We start from the raw sequence: 19,529 nt of genomic DNA on the forward strand, positions 1-19,529 counted from the left end.
TTGTTAAGTGTGAATTGTTAGTAAAAAAAAAAAAAAAAAAAAAAAAAGAAATCATTATATGGTTCCTAATCATTCACTCAACAAATATTTAGTAGGTGCCTTCCATATATCACAACTTTTCAAACAACTGAGAAAAGAGAGAAGATTAAAATATAATTATTCTCCTTGGAGTAATATCAGCCTAAAGGAAATTAGAAAATTGATGCTTAAAATAAAGCAGTATCAAAGCTATAGAAACAGGAAGATCACAGGAGAAGGATTAACAGATGTGAGGAAAGGGGCCTCAGAAAAGCTCCAGGAGCATGTAATACTTGATCTGAACCTTCTAGGATACTTGGAAGATATCTAAAAAACTAAGAGTAGAGGAGTTTACAGGAGTTAGGTAAAATGTAGCAGCTAATATATAATTCCAGAAAAAGGCCACCCAACAGCAAAGTCAAGTAGTTGTGAGGTCTTAACACTGGTGGGAAGAAGCAAGTAATATGGTTTATTTGGAGAGAAGGGAAAGGAAGGAATATTGTAGAAAGTGAGCCTAAAAGAGACAGCCTAAGGTCAGATCATAAAAGACCTCAAATGCCTCCATGAGGACTTTGAATTTTATTCTCAAGTTTGTAATAAAAATTTCCAAACATGGCTAGTTTTGTATCTTATTTTATTTTATTTTATTTTATTTTATTTTATTTTATTTTATTCTATTAAAAATTTACTTTAGAGACAGTGAGAGCATATGCACAAAGTGAGGAGAGGGTCACAGGGAGAGAGAGAGAATACCAAGCAGGCTCCGCACCCCGAATCTCACACGGGAGTCAATCCCAATCCCACAACTGTGAGATCATGACCAGGGCCAAAATCAAGAGCCGGGCTCTCAATTGACTAAGCCACTCAGGCACCCCTCATATGAAAGATCACTCTGCTATTAAGTTGAGATGAGTAAGACTGAAGGCAGGAGATCATTTTGGAAGAGATGGAGCAGGAATGGAAGATGTCCCTCTCATATCAGTTAGAAAACTAGAAAGATGGCTGTGCTTCTTCCCAAAAATGGAAACAAAGAGGAGTTTCCTTCTTTGAAAGGTAAATGATAAAGGAAAGCCCAAGTTCAATTTGGATATTCCAGTTTCAAAGGCATGTACAACATATGAAGTGGGCAGTGGAATAGAAAGAGGACAGGAGCTTAGAAAAACTATGGGTGAGAAGTAGACCATGGGCAGTATAATCATATGGGTATTGGTTTCATCGGTCCTGACAACCTCCTCTTCGATAGGCCCATGCTGCACTGGCTATTGTTATAGGTTTGCTCACCTTCACTGAAGATAGCCTCAAGTATTCATTAAAAGAATTTTTAAAAAGAAAAGAAGATATTTCCAGCTCTCTTCCCAGAATGACTGAGTAAGAATCTTCAAGGAAAAGCTTGGAGGCCTGTTTGTCTCATTTTGTTTTAAAAATAATACCCTTAGAGGATTCTTACTGGCATGGAATTCTAGGATCTGCTAATCTAGCAGCAGTATTTGTTAAGCACCTACTATGTGTTAGCATTCTACTCTAAGCTTTGTGCACATATAGTCTCTAGGCCTTACAATAATATAATACAATAGATATTATTATTGCCATTTTAACATGAAGAAACTGATGTTCATGGTCTTGCTCAACGTCTCAAAGCCAATGAGTGGAAATAGCAACTTCTACAAATTCCAGTATCTGCACACTTTACATTAAAATATACCTTGCCCTGCTTTGTTTTGAAGAATTCCCAGAATTACATGAAAGGTATTTTCTTTTGGTAATGAACCTACAGCATTGGAGAGAACATGAAGAAAGTGCCAACAATATTATCTCTACGAGTCTAACACCAGACCATCTTTAGTGTTGCCAATCCCAAACACATCTTTCCTTTCTTGCACCAATATTGCTTGCTAAGCAGCAACTGTAGGTGCTTAGGTGCATAGCCTCATACCCTTTAAACATGTTCTCTATTATTTTTGTCTTTTCTTCCTCTTTTCTCTTCATTCTCTTGCCTGAAGATAGAAACCACTACCCATTGAATTCTGGCCAACTTTGAGTCAAAAGATGACTGAACAAAATGAGGATAATGAGAAGGGAGGCTATCCAAGTGGGAATGGCAGGTGGGAGGAACAGCAGTGATATCAAATATAAATAGAGTATAAGTAAATACAAAATGCTTGATTAAGCTATATTTCAATGGTAAATACTTTTTTGCTACATTAGTCTTGTGTTCAGCAAGTACAAATACATTTTCCTCAACTACAGGTGTCCTACTCTGACAATTAATGATCCTAGGATCCTCATCCAAAATCATGTGCCCTGCAGGTCCTTGTGGTGCTAACAATTGGAAAGGTTAAGTCATTTTTTAGCCTGCTATTCTTCCTGAGGTTTACAATGCAGCAAGCTTTTCTGTATATGACCATCAATCAACCACTACTTAATAAAGGCCCAAAGGGTGCAGCATCATACAGAATCCCATGCCATGGTAGATTTAAGAAAGCAAAGACAATAACTGATAGGCTTCAAAATAGATGATACAGAACACATCCAAGCAGGGATACTGGAAGCACAAAGGAGGATCCAGAAGCCGGTGAAGATAAAGTTAACTAAGCATTATGATGTCCTTGTAGAGACAAAGGGTATCATAAAGGGACAGCAAAGGCCAAGAAGTTCCACAATACAAACTATGAAGCCAGTAAGTGAAACATCTTACACTGCAGGACAGTAATAAAGTACTTAAATAAGAATGGAAACATGTCAAAAGATCATAAGAGTCAGCTTAAAAGTGTCCCACTAATTAAATCTGGGACAATTTAAGCATCAAAATAATTGCCTTAACAAGTTAAAACCCATTAAATAAGAATCCATGAGTATATGCTGATATTAATCAATCAATTAGACAATATGAAAGAAATGCTCTTTCTTATCATAGAATGCCAGCCATTAAATGAAAAAGGAATGATAGAAAATCATTTGGCAACCATCAACACAATAATTGAGTCAGGCAAAAATCGTCAATGGATGCTAAAACTAGGGGGTGAAAATTTAATGGGGAACAGGATATTTACATAGCCTCAAAGTATCTCATACAAGATATTTATTAATTACAAACTAAAAAACAGTAACTTGAAATGTTGTTTATTATATTATCATTAATAAAAAAATGGTTCTATTCTAATTTTATGTCACTGTTCTATAGGAAAATTCTTTAGTATGTATTTGAACTAAAAGTTAAATTGAAGCCAATTTTTCTGATATCAATTTATTTTGCTGTCTTCTCTCTAACTCCTCTAACTATTGCAGGGAAAGAATTCTGGGTAATTGGTTTTTCTAATCAGTTGCATTTTTATCGATCAAGATTTTATTGACTTTATGGTCCTAATTTCAGTGAATTTATAAAAATTATCCATCATTTTTCTTTAACTTTATAGTTATGGTATACTCTCTCTCAGAACAGATCTCTTAGAGGTCTATAAGGAAAATAGCACTTGGAAATCATGTTGTCAGAGCTATGGAGAAATGATCTGGGTGAGACAGATGAGAAAATTATTCTCAACCCCACATGCACCATACTGGATAGAGAACCTATATTTAGCCTGAGCTCAGCAGAGCGGGAGGGATTGGTGCTCAAGGAAATGAAAGAAACAGATGTAGCACTCTCATGAAAAGGCCATTCAATCATAGCACTTTAGAAGGATTATTTTCATTCTAGCCTTGGTGCATTTAAAAGAAAACACTTCTTTCAAGTACTGTACAGCATAGCTACAGGGGCTTCCAAGTCATAGTATTATGTTTGGCCTGTCCCAAGTGAATTCCAAGGAACACAAATCCTATAAGATGCCAATACATATTCCAAAAAAGGTGGTATCTATGGTCAAATAAACTTGGAAAAAATTGGGTTAAACTAGGTTAACTGAATTCTTTTACCACACAAACATTTTGAGAAACTCTTAGTTATTCATCTGTGTAGAATGCCAAATTTCCAGAAGCTTTGTGATACCCTACACATTCAAAATTATTTGATTGTGAAACCTCCCTTCTTTCTTGCAGAGCTTCTTACAGACCTTGTGTTCCAGTAAATAAGAAAGAAACACAAAATACCAAGAAACTTTGCCCTTTACATCAAGGAGAGAAAAACAGGCCTTCCCTGAATGATTGAGAACAAATTCAACAAAGAAATGGTAATTGATGCATGGAGAACACCTTTATAAAAGTCCTACAAGACTGTATTTAAAATAACTTGTTCCATCTAGCACCCAATCTTAGTTTCTCCTATAAAATGACGCAGGGCTCCTTAGAAAACTGACTAATTCTAGAGTTGGGGCAGGAAAAGTACAAGTTGACCCTGGCCATCATGTAATGACAGAAAAAGAAAAAGTGCTAAAAAATTAAAAACACAACTATGGATACATGTCAAAAGGATATAAGGTGAGCTGAAAGAGTTCCCTGTGGCCAAAGCCATAACAATTTGAGCAAAAAAAAAAAATGAATAAATTTGTACTGGATTATAACCCAAAGTATAAAATAAAAAGACATGAGTTAATATTGATATAAATAAACAAGTGAATAAATAAATAAATGAGGAGAAAAGACAAATAAATCTTTCTTACAGAATTCCAAATGGTACTTTCTACCCAGAAGGTGGAGCCAAACTCTCCCTCAATCCACTCCTGACCCCTCCTGTGTGGGCTACACTTAGTAACTTCCTTCAAAAGAACAGAGAAGGAAAAAGCAATTTACTACAGAGAAACTAGAAAAAAAAAAACTACCTGGGGTAAAAAATCATGGTTCACATCATCAGTGGTAAGATAGGTTGATAGTGTATTACCTGTATTGCTCAGGCTGCCATAACAAAATACCACAGATAGGGTGGCTTAAACAACAGAAATTCATTTTCTCACAGTTCTGAAGCCTAGAAGTCTAAGATCAAAGTGTCAGCATGTTTGGTTTCTTCTGAGGCTTCTTTCCCTTGGTTGGCAGAGGGCTGACTTCTCTCTATGTCCTCAATCTGTATTGTCTGTGTCCTGATGGCTTCTTATAAGGACACCAGTCATACATCACAGCCCACCCACATATAAGGAATTAGATTGTAATAGCAGTAATTTATGAAGGCATTAGGAAATATGGAAGGAAGGAGTAGAAGAAAGAAAGCAACACATTATGAATGGGATAAACCAAGACCAGTTTGTATGTTCTGAAAAAAGACACAACAGTATTATACAGTGCTATACTCAGCACAGGTGTCAAGTATGACACTGATGTAGTAAGATGGACAACACTCAGGAGAAAGGAATAGGAGGCGAAGCAAGTGTGAAAGAATTCACCTCTCCATCTTTCATGGAGAGCTATCCAGACCAAGGGTAGATATGGAATTTAAAATGCTTCATACTTGGGGCGCCTGGGTTAAGCGTCCGACTTCAGCTCAGGTCATGATCTCATGGTCCGTGAGTTCGAGCCCCGCATCGGGCTCTGTGCTGACAGCTCGGAACCTGGAGCCTGCTTCAGATTCTGTGTCTCCCTCTCTCTCTGCCCCTCCCCCACTCATGCTCTGTCTCTCTCTGTCTCAAAAATAAATAAACGTTAAAAAAAATTAAAAAAAATAAAATAAAATGCTTCATACTTACATATTTTTCCTTATTATTTTCTTCTATTTTAAATAATTGAAAATACTTTGGCAAAAAGAAACATTTGTCTCAAGTTTAATAATTCCTTCAGTTCCTTTTGTTTCTTGTTCTGTTACATTCAAATAGAATTAAACATTAATACTTTTTATTTTTAAAACATGTAGACTATCATTCAATTATTATAAAATTATATTTGGCTCCCTTTCTCTTTCCTTCTGTGTATACATAGACAGATATATCTGGGGAAATCCTTCCCAGATGTAACACTGGTCATTTCAAGGTGATAAAATTCTGGATGAATTGTCTCTTTGTGTTTCTCTATATTGTTGAATCTGTTTAAGAAGAGCATGTATCACTTTATGTAGGAAAAAATGGTGTTATCTTTAAAAAATACAGTTACAAGGAAGAAAGAAATATTTATTCTTTTTTCTACTTTTTTCAAGGCTTTGAAAGGGGGAAAAAGCAGTGAAATAAAGGGAAAGGGAGTTTACAAACTGGTTTGAGATGAGAAAGCCAATTTCTTTGAGAAGAAGGATTCGTTATCTGATGAGTGCTGAGTCCTATCTGAGAAAGCCACACAATGAAGCACTCTCAGGGTAAATAAGCAACACTTAAGGACACCATATGGGCTTTTTATGCCAAAAACTAAAATCAACTTCTTGGGTGATGATGAATGAACTGAGAGTGGAGGTTCTATACTACTTACAAAGATGAAGGAAAAAGATTAAAATCAAAACAAAATAAAAGGTAAGCAATAATTGATAGATAATGGGCAAGTTTAATGGCAAACTGTACTTAAAGTTATCAAGAACCACTATTCGAAATTTATTGCAAAGAGATTTGTAATTTTTATTAAGAATTCCAGTAAACCCTAGACTTCTGGGTAATGTGAATCATTGAGAAGGAATCTGCTATTTTCAGGCCAAAATGTGATCTTTTAATGATGTAATAAGGTCAACAGATCATGAAGTCTCCATTAACTTACCTTATATTGAACTCTTTAATGACTTTGAAATGTATGAATTAGGCTCTGTCAAAGATTGGATGAAGATTATTACAGTTTTGATTGCCCCACTCTTTTATTAAGCATTTAAGGTATATCTGTACACTGTTTTCACGATTCTCACCTTTCTTCCCAACAATCCATTATCCCTCTACACTCCCTCTCCTTAATAGAATGACTTGCATTCTCTTCACATACAGAAACATCAGTATCTATTCCTGAATAATCACAGGCAATACATTCAAATAATTGCCTAGTTGAGAAAATCCCCTTTTAATAATCTAAGAATGACTATTTCAGTTGTCTTCTAATAAAACTGAACTAAATCTCTGCTAACGGAAGGTTGCTTTCAGTACTAAGACTAATTCTTTCCAGATCAATTCCACTAGATATTTTGTGCAAAAATGATTTGATGGCCAAATAGATCTAGGGGGAAAAAAATCATTCCATGCACTTCCATTGATAGGCCCCAAGGCACTATAGTATATTAGAAGCTTTGAAAAATTCTCAGGAAAGACATAGTTATGATTTTGTTCAATCCAGTGTTTCTTGCACTTGTTTCACTGGGGAACTATTTCCCTGCTCCCACTTCCCACACCATTTTAGCAGCAGAACATGTTTTGAAGTTTCTTGCTCTAGGACTTTATTTTTCCATGTTGTTATTTTTTGTTGTGATAATTTTTATTTTTCAGTTTGTATTTTCTGTTCATGATGAATGGTTTAGATCTAATATTCTGCCTTTCAAAGGGAATCAACTGTCAACATGGCTGAGCTTTGTATGTTCTTTTGACTTGGTACTAACAAAGAGTTTTTGCTTAATAAGGCATATTCTTCATCACTTCTTACTCTATCTGAGCCAATGCTCTTATTTTATGTAAATTACCAAACACTTCTTTTAGATTGATATGACTGTATCTGTTTTTAGAGACAGAGAAAACATTATCTGGGTCATAAGGATCGAATCACAATCTTCTCTAAGCTCCAACTCAATGTGAGATCTTGTTAACACTTAACATTTCTACCATTTAAAAAAAGTCTCTAAGTCACCATTACCAATTTTTATTCAATCAATTCATTCAGACAACAAAAAAATTAATAAGCTTCTAAGGTGTACCAAATATTCCTTTACTACTCAAACATTTATGAAACATTTGCCATACTGCAGCCACTGTGCAAGGTGCTGGGGATAACACAGTAAAACGAACATATAGGGCCCATATCATTACCATCGAACATGGAAGATAAACAGTAATTATAAAAAAGTAAACTATTATGAGGAAGTAGAGAGGGCTACAGGCCATATAATGAGTAGATCTACTATGGCTGCAAGAATCATAGGCTTCTTGGAAGAAATGATGTTTAAGTTGAGAGTGTCACTCATTTAACAAATATTTATTAAGTACTTACTCTGGTACCATGCTAGAATTGGAGATGCAATATTGAAGCAACCACTGTCTTCACGGAGCTTAAAACTTTGTGAGGAAGACATAACATGTAAGCAAATAAATTACAAGTTGGCAACTATAAGAAGTGATAGGTAGTGAATAAACAAATTACAAGGAAATCTAGATCTGCTAAAGGAGGTCAGAAGAGTATTCTCAAAAGAGCAAAATCCAAGCTGTGAAATGAGGAATAAATATCTAAACATTTTTATGTTTGGAGAAGGGAAGTTCCTGGCATAGGAGTAGCAAAGGCAAAGACCCTGAGGCAGGGAATACATGGGTCTGCTCCAGGAACTGAGAAAACATGAGCATTATTAGTCTAGTGAGCAAGTGATGGAAAGAATGGAATTGGATGAAACTGGAGAGGTTATATCCCTACAAAGATCATGGTTAAAAAAATGCATATTTTACTCTCATTGGGGAACTACTGTAGACCTTAATAGGAGTGACATAATATGACTTGGGTTTTAAGAAGGTAACTTCAGTTTTTGCATGGAGAATGGAGAGGAGGAAGCCAAGAGGAGAACAGGAAGGCCAATATGGAGGATGTTAAAGAAATCGAGGAAAGACCATAGAAAATAAGATGGAGAGAATTAGATGAATTTGAAATACCTTTGGCATTAGAACAATGAAATTTCCAGGGTTCTGCTTTAGTAATTGGGTGGATGATGATTTCATTTGTTGAGTGAAGAAAGTCAGGGATATCAGGTTTTCTGGAAAAGAGAACTAAATAACTGTTTTTTACCATGTTAACTTTGAGTATGTCTAAAACATCCAAGTACAGATGACATGTAAGATACTATACTTTTAACTTTGGATCTTAGAATAGATACTTATGGATGAAGATCCTCATCTGGTACTTTAAGTCGTGAACATTGCTGAAATCACCTATGAGAATCCATAATAAGAGAGGAAAATGGGACCAAGCACTCAGTCCTGGAAAATTCCAGCAAATAGATTTTGGGGTAAAGACAGAACCAGAAAAAGAAGTCAAGAGAAATGGCCCATGAGGTAGGAGGAAAAAAGAGTATATATATTTTTTTCAGAAAAAAAGATAAAGATGTTTAATAAAATTACATATTTTATTAAATATTTCTAGGAGATCATGATGAGGGCAGAAAAGTTTCCATTTGATTTGGTCACATGGAGGTCTTTGCTTATCATGACAGAGGTGCATATCTGGAAAAAAAAAAGTATGAACAGTAGAGGTGAAAAGAAGAGCAAGAAAACATTACAATCAAGAGAAATACCATATATGAAAGTGTTACATGGGAGAAGAAGAGGACAAGGACCAGAAATCCTGTATGGTTGAAACATGGGCACAAAAGAGATCAATAGGACAGATAGGAGGCTAGAGAGGAAGAAAGAAATTTTATTAGGTACTGAAGATATAAATGTCAGGAGAGTACAGGCTTTGTTAGTATAAATGGCACTAACAAAGAATTAAAAACTCACCACATAGAACTGTGGTTGTAGAGGCATCAGGGAGGCTATTCCAGAGAAAAGTTCTGCATATACAAAAGGCCAAAGCTAAGGAGTAGTATGCTACCCTTGGAACAATGAAATACTTAGCCACGCTAAAGTAGAGGGTTTCACAGCATTTAGGGGGAAATAGTTAGGGATCAATCATGAGGGGCTGTGTATGGCATGCTGAAAGTTGGGCTTTGTCCTGCAGACAGTGGGAAGACTGAGGAATTCTAAGTTGATAAATATGATTTACGATGATTCATGCTTTGAAAAAGTAACTCTGGTAACAGTATGGAAAAGAATTGGTGAAGATGACTTGAAGTAATAGACCCAAATTAGGAGACTACTGTAATAGCACAGGGAAGAAATGTTGTGAGGAGGGAAAAGACAAGTTCTCAAGATTTTAAAGAGGTGGAAATGAAAGAATTTAATGACATTTGGAGGTAAGGGACTTTGGAGAGAGACACTTAAGATTGTTCCCAGGTCTCAGGCTTGGGTGATAAGAGATCTTGATGTCACTTTACCAAAATAGGAAATGAATCTATAAAGTAGCAAGTAAATAAAATAAAGCATTCCATGAGGTCAAAGAGCAGATATAATAGGAGATTAAGTGATGGCAGTATAAATGTTTGTAGTCTGAAAGTGGGATAATGGAATTTGGAGTTTTAAAGTGGGAGCTTCCATAAAGAATAAAATGGATCAAGATACATTACAGAACAATAAAAAAGGTAGAAAAATTAAATGCAGCCAAATATAAGATTAGAATAAAAGAATTATGAGATGTCAAATGGCTCTGAACATATGTTCAAGGTGGTTGATAATTTGACTTGAAGCTTTCCAGAGGATAGACTGAATCAGTACAATGTGAATTCATAGTGTCTATTCCAAAAAGCTGTTCCTCAGAAGTCTGGCTTTCCATCATTATAGGACATGAAAAATTTTTCCCCCATGAGTTCTTAAAAGAGGACAATGCCTTTGCTTTTAAACTGGATTGTGCTTACCTCTGAGAGTTATGCTAAGGGCTTGGTGGTACTTAAATCCTAGGATAAACAGTTTGTCTCTGTGGAATTTTAACTTTATTTGAAAATTTAAATGAGAATAAGAATCATTATTTGTAAAATCCACACTGATATGTATATAATGGCAAAATAAAACTCAGTGAGCTTTTAAGATAAAATATGAGTCTACAATTAATTTCTACACTTAACATTATATTCCAGAAACTGAGAGACATTAATGTATTCTCATCTACCTTTTGGACATTATAGAGACTCAGTGCTTACCAATTTTTTCATTAATTTAAATACTAGATAGGTAAGAATATAATAGTAACTATAATAATGACTTTTATATAGATTTTGTTCTGTCAATGGAAGCTGGTGATCTAATGTTAATAAAAGTAATGCTCTAGGGGCCAAAACTATGCAGAATGCTACTCAGCTCTCTTTTGGTCTGACCTGATCCAAGAATAAATTATACTAAGGATTGAAATGATACATTTCACATAGTCCTTCAAGACTATTATTTATTTTAACACAGTTTTTATAAATATTAGATGGCAGAGAGATCAAGATAGCATTATTTGCTAGGTATCTGGAGTGTAATTATCTTATACAGCTAGTTATACTTGATTTATATTCACTAATGATCAAAATTTTAGATATAAATTTAGGTTAGCAGAATCTAACACATAAAGAATATGTGACTGAAAAGAAGGACATATTAGTTCTTCAAGGAGATGAACTGAGGCATAACAGAAAGTTCAATTTAGTGTAAATGATTCAGTAGGTAACCATGAACAGAGATGAGCTATCCCTGGAAAACAAGTTTGCAACCATTCCAATTTATAAATAAATGGATAATCAAGTTTCCAAAGGATATATATCAAGAGCATGGCTATGATAATTCTAAAATGGAAAAATAATTTAAATAAGTGCTACTAAACACCTGTTATAGACATGAAAAAAATACCAAAGTGTTTCTAATGGTTATTTATATTTGGATCAAGTGACTTCCTTCATGACCCTCTAATGTAAACTGATTGCACAAGGTATTTGTAAATAATGAGCAAGCTGGCATGCTGAATACAGTAGTTACAAAACCTGACTTTGCCTTGGCATCACTTGAGAAGATTTTCTATATCACAAATCCTCAGGTCCTACTCCAACACATCCACTAACTGGGAATCTCTGTAGATGGGTTCAAGGAAACCGTATGCCTAAAATGCTTCCTAAGCAATTCTGACACATCAAAATTTGGAGAACACTACAAGCCTGTTCACTACAAACTGGATGAAGACTAGATGTTCATTACTAAAAATGATTACTCTCTTGCAATGGTTGATGATTAGCCATTCTATCTGACATTAATTAGATAGTACTTCTAACACCGTTCCTAATTTGTAACAGTAAAACAGTGTTCCCAAAATACACAAAAGAGATTGTTTTTATATTATTTCTAGCTGGAGAGCCAGTGGGTATCTATGCCAAACTACTCAAAAAGAATATCAAGTTATTAAGTAACTAGTTGAAAAGGAAGGATTCCAATACACATCTCTGTTTTACATGCAGGAAATTATTATCTGACTCATCAGGAGACTATTTCTGAGTGAAGGTTATATCAAAGCTGCTGGCCTATAACATATTCATTTTATTAGACGTATAGCTGATTCATGGATTTGGAGTCAAAGGTTATGAAAGATCCATAAAATCTACATGCAATCCTATGTTGTTCCGACAAATTTGTCCCAGAGATGATAAATATAATAATAGAGCCCAAATCATCATCTGCCCCTTTCATAAAACACTGTTCTCAATAGCTTCAGTTTAACTATAAGCCTAAAAACCTGTAATTCAGACAGTAAAAGTTACCCACTCTTTTTGTTTGTTTTATTATAAAGACACTCTATATTAAAAGGAAGACAATAACAGAGCCCAGAATGGTTAATAAACTGACATGGGATTTAAATATAAAACATAATATTTTTTTTCATTCATAAACCTGTGGAAGTAAAGGTACAGCTGACAGGCACTTAGGAGGCATAATGGAAGATGACGTGGAGAAAACAAAGGGACACTAAAAATCTCATCAAATAGGGCATGAGTGGTCAACAGATGCTGTCTGCAACTTTATGGAACAAGAAACAGTTTTTTATTCAAGACTATTTTTTAAAGCAGTTTCAGCATTAAAGTAAATGGGAGGATACAGAGATATGCCCCTTACCCCTACACAAACATGACCTCCTCCATTATCAACATCCCCTACCAGAGCAGTACATTTGTTATAACTGATGAACCTACATTGACACATCATTATCGCTCAAAGCCCATAGTTTACATTAAGGTTCACTCTTGGTATTGTACATTCTATGAGTTTGGATAAATATACACTACAATGACATATACCCATCATTATAGTTTCATACAAAGTATTCTCACTGTCCTGAAATTCTTCGGTCCTCTGTGTAGCATGCCTCTGCCCCATATCCCCCAACCCCTGACAGTCACTGATATTTTCACTGACTCCATAGTTTTGCCTTTTCCATAATTTTGGGATCACACAAATGTAGCTTTTTCAGATGCCTTCTTTCACTTAGCAATGTGCATTTAAGATTCCTCCATGTTGTTTCATGGCTTGAAACCTCATTTCTTTTTAGTACTGAACAATATTCTATTGTATGGATGTACTACAGTTTATTTATCCATTCACCTAATGAAGGACATCTTGGTTGCTTCCAGCTTTTGGCAATTTGAATAAAGCTGCTATAATCATTTGTTTGCAGGTTTTTTAGTGAACATAAGTTTTCAATTCCTTTGAGTAAATACCAAGGTATGTGATTACTGGTAATATGGACAGAGTATATTTAGTATTGTAAGAAATTGCCACTCTTTCAAAGAGGCTGAACCATTTTACATTCCCACCACCAATAAATGAGAGTTCTTGTTGCTCCATATTCTCACCTGCACTTATTGTTGACAGTGTTCCAGATTTAGCTATTCTGATAGGTGTGCAGTGGTATCTCATTGTTTGAATTTGCATTTCAGGAGTTTTGTGGAAGTTTTTTTAGTTTTGGGTTTTATATTTAGGTCTGAGTTATATCCATTCTGAGTTAATTGTTGTGAAGGGTTGTTAAGATCTATGTCTAGATTCATTTTTTTGCATGTAGATGTCAGTTGTTCCAGTACCATTTATTGAAAAGACTATCTTTCCCCCCATAGTATTGCCCTTCCTCCTTTTTGAGCTAATGCTGAAGTTTCTATAGGGAGGCAAAAGACCCAGAATAACCAACCCAATATTAAAGGAGAAGAACAAAGACTGAGGACTGTCACCCCTCAACTTCAAACTTATTACCCAATTTCAAGACTTATTATAAAGCTAAGTATTCAAGACAATGTGGTATTGGCAAAAAACAAAATAAAACAAAATAAAACAAAATAAAATAAAATAAAATAAAATAAAATAAAATAAAATAAAATAAAATAAATTAAAATAAAATAAAATAAGCAAGCAAATGGATCAATAGAACAGGACAGAGAACCCAGAAATATATTCCTGTAATACAGTCAACTGATGGTATTGAGTTTAACTGTGTCCTTACTAATATTCTGCCTGCTAATCTGCCCATTTATGATGCAGGGATGTTGTAGTTTCCAAATATGATAGTGAAGGCATCTGTTTCTCTTGCAGTTCTATCAGTTTCTGCCCTAAAAGTCTGACACTCTGTTGTTAGGTGTATACATGCCCAAGACTGCTATGTTTTCTTGGAGAACTGACCAACTTTCACCATGATGCAATGCCTTTCTTTATCCCTTATAACTTTCCTTATTTTGAAATTTGCTGTCTGAAATTAATATAACTACTCCTGCTTTCTTTTGATTAATGTTAGCATAGTACACATTTCTCCATTCATTTACTTTTAATATATATGTGTCTTTATATTTAAATTGGGTTTATTGTAAGCAACATATAGTTGGGTCGTGTTTTTGGATCCACTTTAACAATCCGTCTTTATTCGTACATTTAGTCTACTGGTATTCAAAGTAATTATTGATAGAATTAGAATAATATCTACCATATTTTTACTGTTCCTATTTGTTGCCCTTGTTCTTTGCTCTTGATTTTGTCTCCCACGGTTTTTCTGCCTTTTGTGGTCTTCATTAAACATTTTAAATGATTCCATTTTCTGTCTTAGCATATCAGTTATACTTCTGTTTTTTATTTCTTCTACAGTCCTCTACTATACCAGCTAAGCTATCGAAGGGTGCTATACTTCTTTTTAAAAAAACTTCTTTTGGTGGTTGCTCTGGAATTGGCAATTTACAACTAATCCAAGGCCACTTTCAAATAACAGTATATTGCTTCACAAGTGTTTGAGTAGCTTATAATAACAAAATATTCCTAATTCCTCCTTTCTGTCCTTATATCAGTGTTGTCACTTACCAAGCATGCATAAACATGTTTATATATACAGATGATATATACATAAGCATACATTACTAAATACAATGTTGGTATCATTATTTTTTTTCAATATAAGAAATTTATTGTCAAATTGGTTTCCATACAACACCCAGTGCTCATCCCAAAAGGTGCCCTCCTCAATACCCATCACCCACCCTCCCCTCCCTCCCACCCCCCATCAACCGTCAGTTTGTTCTCAGTTTTTAACAGTCTCTTATGCTTTGGCTCTCTCCCACTCTAACCTCTTTTTTTTTTTTTTCCTTCCCCTCCTCCATGGGTTTCTGTTACGTTTCTCAGGATCCACATAAGAGTGAAACCATATGGTATCTGTCTTTCTCTGTATGGCTTATTTCACTTAGCATCACACTCTCCAGTTCCATCCACGTTGCTACAAAGGGCCATATTTCGTTCTTTCTCATTGACATGTAGTACTCCATTGTGTATATAGATCACAATTTCTTTATCCATTCATCAGTGGATGGACATTTAGGCTCTTTCCATAATTTGGCTATTGTTGAGAGTGCTGCTATAAACATTGGGGTACAAGTGCCCCTATGCATCAGTACTCCTGTATCCCTTGGGTAAATTCCTAGCAGCGCTATTGCTGGGTCATAGGGTAGGTCTATTTTTAATTTTTTGAGGAACCTCCACACTGCTTTCCAGAGTGGCTGCACCAATTTACATTCCCACCGAAAGTGCAAGAGGGTTCCCATTTCTCCACATCCTCACCAGCATCTATAGTCTCCTGATTTGTTCATTTTGGCCACTCTGACTGGCGTGAGGTGATATCTGAGTGTGGTTTTGATTTGTATTTCCCTGATGAAGAGCGACGTTGAGCATCTTTTCATGTGCCTGTTGGCCATCTGGATGTCTTCTTTAGAGAAGTGTCTATTCATGTTTTCTGCCCATTTCTTCACTGGGTTATTTGTTTTTCAGGTGTGGAGTCTGGTGAGCTCTTTATAGATTTTGGATACTAGCCCTTTGTCCGATATGTCATTTGCAAATATCTTTTCCCATTCCGTTGGTTGCCTTTTAGTTTTGTTAGTTGTTTCCTTTGCTGTGCAGAAGCTTTTTATCTTCATAAGGTCCCAGTAATTCAATTTTGCTTTTAATTCCCTTGCATTTGGGGATGTGTCGAGTAAGAGATTGCTACGGCTGAGGTCAGAGAGGTCTTTTCCTGCTTTCTCCTCTAGGGTTTTGATGGTTTCCTGTCTCACATTCAGGTCCTTTATCCATTTTGAGTTTATTTTTGGGAATGGTGTGAGAAAGTGGTCTAGTTTCAACCTTCTGCATGCTGCTGTCCAGTTCTCCCAGCACCATTTGTTAAAGAGACTGTCTTTTTTCCATTGGATGTTCTTTCCTGCTTTGTCAAAGATGAGTTGGCCATACGTTTGTGGGTCTAGTTCTGGGGTTTCTATTCTATTCCATTGGTCTATGTGTCTGTTTTTGTGCCAATACCATGCTGTCTTGATGATGACAGCTTTGTAGTAGAGGCTAAAGTCTGGGATTGTGATGCCTCCTGCTTTGGTCTTCTTCAAAATTACTTTGGCTATTTGCGGCATTTTGTGGTTCCATATGAATTTTAGGATTGCTTGTTCTAGTTTTGAGAAGAATGCTGGTGCAATTTTGATTGGGAATGCATTGAATGTGTAGATAGCTTTGGGTAGTATTGACATTTTGACAATATTTATTCTTCCAATCCATGAGCAGGGAATGTCTTTCCATTTCTTTATATCTTCTTCAATTACCTTCATAAGCTTTCTATAGTTTTCAGCATACAGATCTTTTACATCTTTGGTTAGGTTTATTCCTAGGTATTTTATGCTTCTTGGTGCAATTGTGAATGGGATCAGTTTCTTTATTTGTCTTTCTGTTACTTCATTATTAGTGTATAAGAATACAACTGATTTCTGTACATTGATTTTGTATCCTGCAACTTTGCTGAATTCATGTATCAGTTCTAGCAGACTTTTGGTGGAGTCTATCGGATTTTCCATGTATAATATCATGTCAGCTGCAAAAAGCGAAAGCTTGACTTCGTCTTTGCCAATTTTGATGCCTTTAATTTCCTTTTGGTGTCTGATTGCTGATGCTAGAACTTCCAACACTATATTAAACAACAGCGGTGAGAGTGGGCATCCCTGTCGTGTTCCTGATCTCAGGGAAAAAGCTCTCTCTGTTTTTCCCCATTGAGGATGATGTTAGCTGTGGGCTTTTCATAAATGGCTTTTATGGTGTTTAAGTGTCTCCTTCTATCCCAACTTTCTCGAGGGTTTTTATTAAGAAAGGGTGCTGGATTTTGTCAAAGGCCTTTTCTGCATCGATTGACAGGATCATATGGTTCTTATCTTTTCTTTTATTAATGTGATGTATCACGTTGATTGTTTTGCGAATGTTGAACCAGCCCTGCATCCCAGGATGAATCCCACTTGATCATGGTGAATACTTCTTTTTATATGCTGTTGAATTCGATTTGCTAGTATCTTATTGAGAATTTTTGCATCCATATTCATCAGGGATATTGGCCTGTAGTTCTCTTTTTTTTACTGGGTCTCTGTCTGGTTTAGGAATCAAAGTAATACTGGCTTCATAGAATGAGTCTGGAAGTTTTCCTTCCCTTTCTATTTCTTGGAATAGCTTAAGAAGGATAGGTATTATCTCTGCTTTAAACATCTGGTAGAACTCCCCTGGGAAGCCATCTGGTCCTGGACTCTTATTTGTTGGGAGATTTTTGAGAACGGATTCAATTTCTTCGCTGGTTATGGGTCTGTTCAAGCTTTCTCTTTCCTCCTGATTGAGTTTTGGAAGCATGTAGGTGTTTAGGAATTTGTCCATTTCTTCCAGGTTGTCCAATTTGTTGGCATACAATTTTTCATAGTATTCCCTGATAATTGTTTGTATCTCTGAGGGATTGGTTGTAATAATTCCATTTTCATTCATGATTTTATCTCTTTGGGTCATCTCCCTTTTCTTTTTGAGAAGCCTGGCTAGAGGTTTGTCAATTTTGTTTATTTTTTCAAAAAACCAACTCTTGGTTTCGTTGATCTGCTCTACAGTTTTTTTTAGATTCTATATTGTTTATTTCTGCTCTGATCTTTATTATTTCTCTTCTTCTGCTGGGTTTAGGCTGCCTTTGCTGTTCTGCTTCTATTTCCTTTAGGTGTGCTGTTAGATTTTGTATTGGGGATTTTTCTTGTTTCTTGAGATAGGCCTGGATTGCGATGTATTTTCCTCTCAGGACTGCCTTCGCTGCATCCCAAAGCGTTTGGATCTTGTATTTTCATTTTTGTTTGTTTCCATATTTTTTTAATTTCTTCTCTAAGTGCCTGGTTGACCCACTCATTCGTTAGTAGGGTGTTCTTTAACCTCCATGCTTTTGGAGGTTTTCCAGACTTTTTCCTGTGGTTGATTTCAAGCTTCATAGCATTGTAGTCTGAAAGTATGCGTGGTATAATTTCAATTCTTGTATACTTACGAAGGGCTGTTTTGTGACCCAGTATATGATCTATCTTGGAGAATGTTCCATGTGCACTCGAGAAGAAAGTATATTCTGTTGCTTTGGGATGCAGAGTTCTAAATATATCTGTCAAGTCCATCTGATCCAATGTGTCATTCAGGGCCCTTGTTTCTTTATTGACTGTGTGTCTAGATGATCTATCCATTTCTGTAAGTGGGGTCCCCTGCAATTACCACATTCTTATCAATAATGTTGCTTATGTTTATGAGTAATTGTTTTATATATCTGGGGGCTCCGGTATTTGGCGCATAGACATTTATAATTGTTAGCTCTTCCTGATGGATAGACCCTGTAATTATTATATAATGCCCTTCTTCATCTCTTGTTACAGCCTTTAATTTAAAGTCTAGTTTGTCTGATAGAAGTATGGCTACTCCAGCTTTCTTTTGGCTTCCAGTAGCATGATAAATAGTTCTCCATCCCCTCACTCTCAATCTAAAGGTGTCCTCAGATCTCAAATGAGTCTCTTGTAGACAGCAAATAGATGGGTCTTGTTTTTTTTATCCATTCTGATACCCTATGTCTTTTGGTTGGCGCATTTAATCCATTTACATTCAGTGTTATTATAGAAAGATACGGGTTTAGAGTCATTGTGATGTCTGTATGTTTTATGCTTGTAGTGATGTCTCTGGTACTTTGTCTCACAGGATCCCCCTTAGGATCTCTTGTAGGGCTGGTTTAGTGGTGACAAATTCCTTCAGTTTTTGTTTGTTTGGGAAGACCTTTATCTCTCCTTCTATTCTAAATGACAGACTTGCTGGATAAAGGATTCTCGGCTGCATATTTTTCCTGTTCAGCACATTAAAGATCTCGTGCCAATCCTTTCTGGCTTGCCAAGTTTCAAAAGAGAGATCAGTCACGAGTCTTATAGGTCTCCCTTTATATGTTAGGGCATGTTTACCCCTTGCTGCTTTCAGAATTTTCTCTTTATCCTTGTATTTTGCCAGTTTCACTATGATATGTTGTGCAGAAGATGGATTCAAGTTACGTCTGAAGGGAGTTCTCTGTGCCTCTTG

General features: G+C 35.7%; 1 long non-coding RNA gene across 2 annotated transcripts in view; it reads left to right on the plus strand.

Annotated features, from left to right (window-relative positions):
* The window catches only part of LOC131509113 (uncharacterized), a 116,068-nt gene that overhangs the window by 46,394 nt on the left and 50,145 nt on the right, over positions 1-19,529 (plus strand). The window contains exon 2 of one of the 2 annotated variants that reach the window (XR_009260295.1): positions 4,051-4,543. The exons of the other annotated variant lie outside the window; for it this stretch is intronic. This is a non-coding gene — a long non-coding RNA (uncharacterized LOC131509113). Of the gene's footprint in view, positions 1-4,050; positions 4,544-19,529 lie in introns of those variants that run through there. 2 annotated transcript variants of the gene reach the window in all.

Source organism: Neofelis nebulosa, chromosome 4 (assembly GCF_028018385.1).
Source record: "Neofelis nebulosa isolate mNeoNeb1 chromosome 4, mNeoNeb1.pri, whole genome shotgun sequence".
Taxonomy (NCBI): domain Eukaryota; kingdom Metazoa; phylum Chordata; class Mammalia; order Carnivora; family Felidae; genus Neofelis; species Neofelis nebulosa.